Source organism: Mustela lutreola, chromosome 5 (genome assembly GCF_030435805.1).
Source record: "Mustela lutreola isolate mMusLut2 chromosome 5, mMusLut2.pri, whole genome shotgun sequence".
Lineage (NCBI taxonomy): Eukaryota > Metazoa > Chordata > Mammalia > Carnivora > Mustelidae > Mustela > Mustela lutreola.
Genome location: NC_081294.1, coordinates 79459130 through 79467467, shown reverse-complemented (window position 1 = coordinate 79467467; position 8338 = coordinate 79459130).

Below are 8338 nucleotides of genomic sequence, written 5' to 3'. Positions count from 1 at the left end.
TAGCCTCTGGAATTCCGCAAATGGTTTGAACCCTAGCTTTCTTACTTCCTAGCTATGTGTTCTTGGGCAGTTTACTTAGGCACGTTAAGCTTCAGGTTCTTCATCTATAACATAGAAAAGATACCCTCTGAAATTGAAGATTACATAATCCATTTAAAATGTTTAGCATAGCCCCTAGCACATAGTAAGAGCCTAATGCAATTTGCTGTTAATTGCAATGGTGGAGGAGGTGAGTAGACAAGAACAATAGATATGTCCCAATAGAAGTATGAGCACTGGTGACACTGAGAAAGGATTCAAGAAAGTAGTCGCATTCAAGCTGGACCTTTACATATGAGTAAAGAGTTGGTTAGGCAGAGAAAGGAGAGCCATTACAAGCAGAAGAAACAAAAAATAAAGGCCCAGGAGTGCAAATATTGGGAAACTATTCAGAGATATCCTTGCTTTGGGATTTGGGACAGCCACCTTTCACATTCCTTGTGTTGCTGCCTCAAAATAACCAGCGCGCTGGTTTGGCTCTGTTCTTCCTCCAGGGACTTCTGCAACTTTCTTCTTGTCAGCCTATCTGCAATCCTTTTCATGCCCCCGGGCTCGGCCACATCCAGCTCTTCAGTGAAAACTCCCCAATTGTTTGAGCCCTCACTGCTCTCTGCTTTTCCCAATTCCTGTAGCACTTAATTTCTTACCACACAATTTAGCAGTAATTATATGTTGTCCTGTTATTTAATTATCTCATTTGTGTAAGTCTACTCTCCCCAGTTCTTTCCCTCAGGGGAGGGATGGCATTTTCCCATTTTGTGTCCCACATAGAACTTGACAAGAACTGTCAAACAGTGTCTCTTGACTGGACACCTTGTGTTGAAGATAATTACAGACAAGAGCACCAGACCCCAATCAGGGATTTATTGATTTGGGTATTAACATATTCATTCCACATATAAATCCTGAGGATCCTTCATGTTTGAAGCTAGCTGAAACATTGTGATGATAACGTATGTTGTTTTCATATGTAAAATGACACCATCTCTTATCTCTAGAAATCTAAACACTGACCACTTATGTGCCATGGCAAGGGCAGCTGGAGTCCTCAGTGGCACACCAGATCACCTGCTCAGTGTTGCCTAGAGGAGCACCATCAGAACAACAACTTTGTTCCCTTGCCTTTACCTTTGCTAAAGCCATTGACTATTTTCTTCTTAGCTCCCAAAGTTGCTGTCTGTTGTTGGCTTGTGGCCCAGTCAATTTGACTCAATCCTTCTACAGAGATAAGCTATCTAACTTAACATTGGAAACCTACTTCCCCGGGGAGGCCTGGGTGGCTCAGTCAGTTAGGTGTCTGCCTTCAACTCAGGTCATGATCCCAAGGGTCCCGGGATTGGCATCGGGCTCCTTGCTCAAAATGGGGAGGCTGCTTCTCCCTCTGCCTGCCATTCCCCTTGCCTATGCTCTCTCTCTCTGAAAAATAAATGAATAAAATATTTACAAAGGAAACTACTGGGGAGCCTGGGTGGCTCAGTGGGTTAAAGCCTCTGCCTTCACCTCAGGTCATGATCCCAGGGGCCTGGAATCAAGCCCTACATCGGGCTCTCTGCTCAACGGGGAGCCTGCTTCCTCTCCTCTCTCTCTCTGCCTGCCTCTCTGCCTACTTGTGATCTGTCATATAAATAAATTAAAAATCTTAAAAAAAAAAAAAAAAAAAGGAAGCTACTGCCCAGTTATCCAGTTATCCAGGCCTCACCTCTTGTTGATGACACTTTATACTCCTCAGAGTAAATATTCTAGACATTTTTTATTGTCTGTTTTTGTAAAGATTCTTAATTTACATTAATCAAATAAATTAGTGCTTATTCTACAGAGAATGTCCTGAGTATATTACAACTTTTTAAAAAATGGTTGTGGTCGGGGCATCTGTATGGCTCAGTCAGGTAAGCGACTGCCTTCAGCTCAGGTCATGATCCCAGTTGTTCTGGGATCGAGCCCCCCTTGGGCTCCCTGCTCACTGGGGAGTCTGATTATGTCTCTCTCCCTCTCTTCCTTCTGCCTCTCCCCCTGTTCATACTCTCTTTCTCTCACATAAATAAATAAAATATTAAAAAAAAGAATGGATGTGGTCCCTGTCCTTACAGAGAAAATAGTCTAGCAGGGCAGACACACTCAGTAGACAAGTAAAATACAGCATGGTGTTTTAGTTAGTGCAGCATAACAAATGCTCTGAAATTTAGCAGTTTAAAACAATTATTTTATTACCTCTCACAGTTCTGTGGATTGACTGGGCTCAGCTGGGTAATTCTGCTGGTCTCCCTTCTGGTCTCTCATGAGAGGGCAGTCAGCTGGCAGCTGCAGCTGGAGTCCTATGAAGGCTCAACTAGGACACTGGAATGGCTGAGCCTCTTTCCTTCTCCACATAGTCTCAAGGTCTCTCTAGCTGAGCAGCTGAGCTTACATGGTGGCTCAGACCTTCTCAATGTACAAAAGTGCAAGCGCCCAGGCTTCTTAAGCCTTAGGCCTAGAACCTGCACCTATACTCTGCTGGCTAAAGCAGTTCATACAGTCAGCCCACAATCAGTGCAGAGGGGAAGACATGTGAGCACAAATACTAGAAAGTGTGGTTTAGTGGGGAAAGTACAGGTTGCTAGCAAGGAGAACATCTAGGTATGGAAGTCAGGAAGACTTCCTGGAAACAGCAACATCTTAACTAATGAACCTGAATGATGGGAAATAAGCAGATGAGGAAGGAAAGGGGAAGTAGTTCAGGCAAGGAAAACATCTGGTGCAAAGTCCCAGAGAGGCAAAGAGAGCACAATTTAAGATCAGTGTGGCTGTAGCTGGATGGGGAGTAAAGTGGGAGGTAGGGGGGAGAAGTAATAGAGAGGATGGTATGGGATAGTGATAGTCCTTTAGTCTAGAGAGATAAACAGGGCCAGATCATAAAGTCTTATAAGTCCCACAAGAGGTCTAGACTCTGTCCTGAGGGCATGGTACTCCAAGGAAAGAAGCAGGGGCATGATCAGGCCAGAGGGACCCTACACAGGCCCTTGGCTCTGTGTGGGGCACAGATTGCAGGGGGTTAAATCTTCATTTTCACCCAAACCCTTCTATCCAGAGACCAACCTCACTTTTGTCACCGAGAGGACTGAGTCATCACCTTAGCACTGATACCAGTTCTTTTCACTTTTTACTAGTGGGAATTTTTCTTTAAAAGATTTTACTTTTGGGGCGCCTGGGTGGCTCAGTGGGTTAAAGCCTCTGCTTTCGGCTCAGGTCATGATCCCAGGGTCCTGGGATCGAGCCCCACATTGGGCTCAGCAGGAGCCTGCTTCCTCCTCTCTCTCTGCCTGCCTCTCTGCCTACTTGTGATCTCTGTCTGTCAAATAAATAAATAAAATCTTTAAAAAAAAAAAAAAGATTTTACTTTTAAGTACTCTCTACACTCAACATGAGGCTTGAACTCATGACCCTGAGATCAAGAGTGGCATTCTCAGGGGGCACCTGAGTGGCTCAGTGGGTTAAAGCCTCTGCCTTTGGCTCAGGACATGATCCCAGGGTCCTGGGATAGAGCCCCACATCGGCCTGCCTCTCTGCCTACTTGTGATCTCTGCCTGTCAAATAAATAAATAAAAGCTTAAAAAAAAAAAAAAAGAGTGGCATTCTCAAGATGCCTGGGTAAATGCGTCTGCCTTCAGTTCAAGTCATGATCCCAGGGTTTTGGAACTGAATCTTGTATAGGACTCCTTGCTCAGTGGGGAGCCTGCTTCTCCCTCTACCTGCCACTCCCTTTGGTTGTTCTCAGTCTCTCCCTAATAAATTAATAAAATCTCAAAAAAAAAAAAAAAAAAAAAAGACATGCTCTACTAACTGAACCAGCCAGGCACCCCATTAGTGGGGTGCAAGCTCCTTTGTAAAACTCTTCTTGGTTTTGTTTTTATTTTAAAGAGAGCACAACAGGAGCACCTGGATGGCTCAGGGCATGACCTTCCAGGGTTGTGGGATGAAGCCCTGAGTTGGGCTCCACACTCAGCAGGGAGTCTGCTGGAGAGTCTCTCCCTCTGACCCTCCCTAAATAAATAAAAAAATAAATAAATATTTTTAAAAATAAAAAGAACATGGCATAGGAAGCCTGCTACCTGGTAGGATTTGGACGTGACCTTGGCTAGGTGGCCAAACAATTTGTAGCTAAGTGTAAGTGTAAAGTGTGTTAAGGAAGAGCCTGCCTACCAAGAACAGGGAACAGACCAGGCTCAGTGGATTTTACCCTTCAGTTAAGTAACAGATTGGTTAAAGGAGTCCCTAGTCTAGGAAAAAGTCAAACAGTACTAAAAGGCTTAGAACAAATTATAAAATCTTTTCCCTCACTTTCCTCACCAGGAAGATGGGAATGACAATCATAGTCTCCTTGTGAGATATCAGTAGATAAACTGCCTGGCACACACATGGTCAATAAATGGTGACGATGAAGAAGGTTCTAACTTGAGAGCTGCTGTGAGTATAGCTGTGGATGTTTAGTTGCACACTATACAAATAAATGTAAGGCATAAAGAGGATTTAGAGGAAATGACAAGAACATAGACTCATTTGGAGATGTCCGTCTCTTCCCTTTGTTCTAAGGCCAAACTCTGTGTTTGCTCTTACTCCTATTCTCTTCCTGTCTCTTCTAGAACCTTGTCTCTATAATTATCCTGACCCTCATGCCAAAGCATGTCTCTCTACTAGTTGTTTTCTTTCTGCCTATGAAATACACAAGAACGTTTCCTATCTTGGGGAGAAGATCCTTTATTTGATCCTCCTGCCCTTTTCAGCTACCATTCTGTTTCATTCTCTCTACTGCCAGATTTCTTAATTAAGTAGCACATACTGCCTCCCTTGACTTCACGACTCCTTTGCTTTTCAGGTTTGTCTCCCAGCTTCCATCACTGTTCTTCTGACACAGCTGTCAGTGCGGTCATCAAAGACCACCTCATTAACCACCAGTGGGCCTTTGCTCAATCTCCTTGGCCCAGAGCACTTGACTCAGTTGACTGTCCACTCCTTAATTCTACATACAAAACCGCCTCATCATCCCACGTCCTTATTTCTGTCAAGTGTATCATTTCCCCAAGCCATTCAGGAAAGAAACCCTGAACTCAGGGTTGGCTCAACTCCTTTCTCTGTCCTCCCCACACTGGTTTTTACTTTTAGTGTGAATATTGGAAATTCACTGAAGCTACCTTTTTGGAAAAGTTTTATCAGGATATGGAGGAGTGGAGGGAAATTGGCTACAGGCAGAACCCAGGAAAGACCAGGACCATGGAACTAGGACTCAATCAAGTCAGTCTCCTCTCTCTAGCTTTCTTTCTGGATTTCTCATGATCTGCACAGATATCCTGAAGGTGCTAAATACTCCCACACTTAAGACCCATAAAAAATCACCATCTTTTGCATCAGGTCCTTGAATCTGTCTCCTCTCTGCATCTCCCCTGTTTGTTTACCTCCTGATCAGTCTGTGTCTGCCGTTGCCTCTTCCTCCTCCTGATCTGGGTCCTCCTGACCCAGAGCATTGCCCATGTTTCAGTTCTCTGTCCATTGACCTCTTCTCAAACTCTCTTCTGTGTTGTTGACTCCTGAAGGAGAGCGGAGTGGTTGAGAGTTTGAATTCCAGAGTCCTAACGGCCTGGATTCTAATCTCCCGCCACTTACTAGCTGTGTGAACTTGGGAGTCTAAATTCCTCATCTGTAAAATGGGGATAGTACCAGTACCTTCCTGACAGGGCTGATGAGAAGATTCACTGAGCAATCACATGTAAAGTGCTTAGTTAGCACAGCACCTGGCACACAGAAAGAACTCAATAAATGGCAACAATTATTAGCCTTACCCTTGTTCTTTTTCCTGAGTTCTAGCCTGACATCATCTGCTAGACTTTTCCATTAGATGTCCTGTTGTGACCTCAGATCCACCTGTCAGAATTCACCAGATACTCCTGGAAGATGCAGATTTCTGAGCCCTGGAGGGTGGAGGGGACCAGAACAAAGAAGGGTGGTCTCATTGAATCTTCGAAGGAACCCCCACATCACTTCAGCCAAGCTTCAGCAGAGAAAACTCTGAGGAACCATTCCCCTGTAAGCCTCCAAACCCTTTGCTGGCTGACTCTTAGAATCCAGGAGAGCAGGCAGGACTGCCATTAAGAGAGCAAATGAAGGGATGTGAATCCAACCTTAAAAAAAAAAAAAAAAAAAAGGCCCCAGGGGTAGTGAGAGGAGCTGTAGCAGGATCAGTGGAGCTTTGAGGTGGGTGTGAAAGGCGAGCACAGCACTCTCAGGGCGCTGAGGCTGCTTAGGCAGGGGCTTCCCGCCAGTACCTGGGATATGACTGCACAGAAGCCAGAGGCACTCCTGTTTCTAGCTGAGCCATTGCAGGTCTCCTTTGCCACCCTCGAGAACATTCTTCATTAAGCTCAATGTGTGGAGCAGAGTGTACAGCTTTCACCTGGCCCTCAGCCCCTTGTTCCCACCTGCCTCTCTGCTTCTGGGTGGCTGGATTCCTACTGGCAGCAACGTGCTGAGGGTAATTCAGAGCTCTTTGCTCTGAGCCAGAGTGGCCAAAGACACAGGAGCTCTGACTTTAAAGCAGAAGGTGCCCCTGTTTGAACGTGGGAAGGAACATCGGAAGGAACTGGTGAAACAGTATGGAAGACTCCAGATTCCCTCTGGCCTCAGGGTCTCACCACCAACTGTGGGTCATTTACAACAGATAGAGGACCCAGGCCAGGCACTGTTCGGGGGTGGGGGATGCCAGATGATTGCAATAGGATGGACTTCTGGCCTCATGGAACAAACTCTTCAGGAGGTGGTGGACATTAAGCATGACAAAACTGATGATATATTTTAAGTAGGAGCAGTGCTAGCAAGAAGCCCAGGCTGCTATAAGAACATAGAGAAGAGGCTACATCAGGGGGAGGGGAAAATCAGGGAGAATTTCCTGGATAATGTGACAAGTAAATTCAGGCTCAAAGGAAGGTCAGGCTGGTTTGAAGCAGAGGGTGGAAAAGAGCCTTCCAAGCAGATGAAACAGTACATGCAAAGGTCCTGAGGCAGAAGGGAACTAGGCTGGCAGGTGATTAAATGCAGCCAGAGAAGGTGAATGCAGTCAAAGCTCAGGGATGAAGGTAGGCAGTAGCCTCTGGAATGCCACAGAGCTGGCAGCACGGGTTATGCAAAGTCTTGCAGGCTATGAGAATTTGAGCCTTTATCCTAATGATAATAGTGAACATTCAATGTTATGTATATGAGGGCTGTACTAAGTACTTTACATAAGTTTTCTTATTTACTTTTCACAAGTTCCCTAGGACACTGGTGCTATTATTCCCATTTTACAGATAATGAAACCCTGGCCCAGGAAAAGTTAAGTTGCTCAAGGTCACACAATTGGTCTGGCAGAGCTGGAAGTTGAACCCAAACGTCAGGACCCTCACAACGCCTGCCAAGTGCCATCCAAGAGTGGTGTGCGGCCTTTCATCCGAGCCGCGTGTTCCTCAGGCCTGGGCTCCTCTTTCACCAGATGCGTGTGCGCGTTTCTCCGCGGAAACCTACGCAGAGGTGGCTCTGGCCACAGGAGCAGCGAGGGCAGGCGGGTGGCCGGCTCTGCGTCGTCCCCGGCCCGGCCCCCACCTACGCGCCGAGCGCCGAGCGCCGGGAAGCTGAGCGCGGCCGCAGTGCGGAGGGCCGCAGCGGGTGTCTGTTCGCGCCGCCCGGCAGCTGTGACATCTGGAAGTAATGGACTCCGGAGAGGAGCGGGGGCCCGGGAGCGAGGGGCGCCCCTCGGCATCCGGCAGGGGGCTCTGTCTGCCCGCCATCCTGGGGCTGAGCGCCGCACCCCCGCTGTCTGGATCACGTTCCCTCCAGCCTTGGCGGGGGGGGGGGGGGGGGGGGGGGGGCTGTGTTCACTCCTGATTAAAAAATGGCTATTTTTTAAATGGGCTCCATTCTTTATTTCTTTCTGTCCTCTCCCAGGGCCAGAAAGAGGCGGAAAGCGACACTGAGAATCCATTCCGAGCGAGCAGCCAAGAGGAGACTCGGCAGCTCCCAGATGTTGATGTTTTGTTTTTTGACATAAATCTTCACACTCATATGGGAGTTTTCATTGATTCATGTTCCCATCTGCTGAAGTTCCCTTTATTTATTTAATATGGCTTTTTGGGGAAATCTTGCTCCGAAGCTCTAGAGGAGCATAAACTGTGGCAACGGCCTGCACGGCAACCTCCCTCCTCTAAACCTTGGCTCAAGGGGTGGGGTGGGGGGGTGGCGCGCGGGGGCGGGGGGGGGGGCGGTCAGCGGCACCCTGCAGAAAAGGCCTGCTCCACGTTCT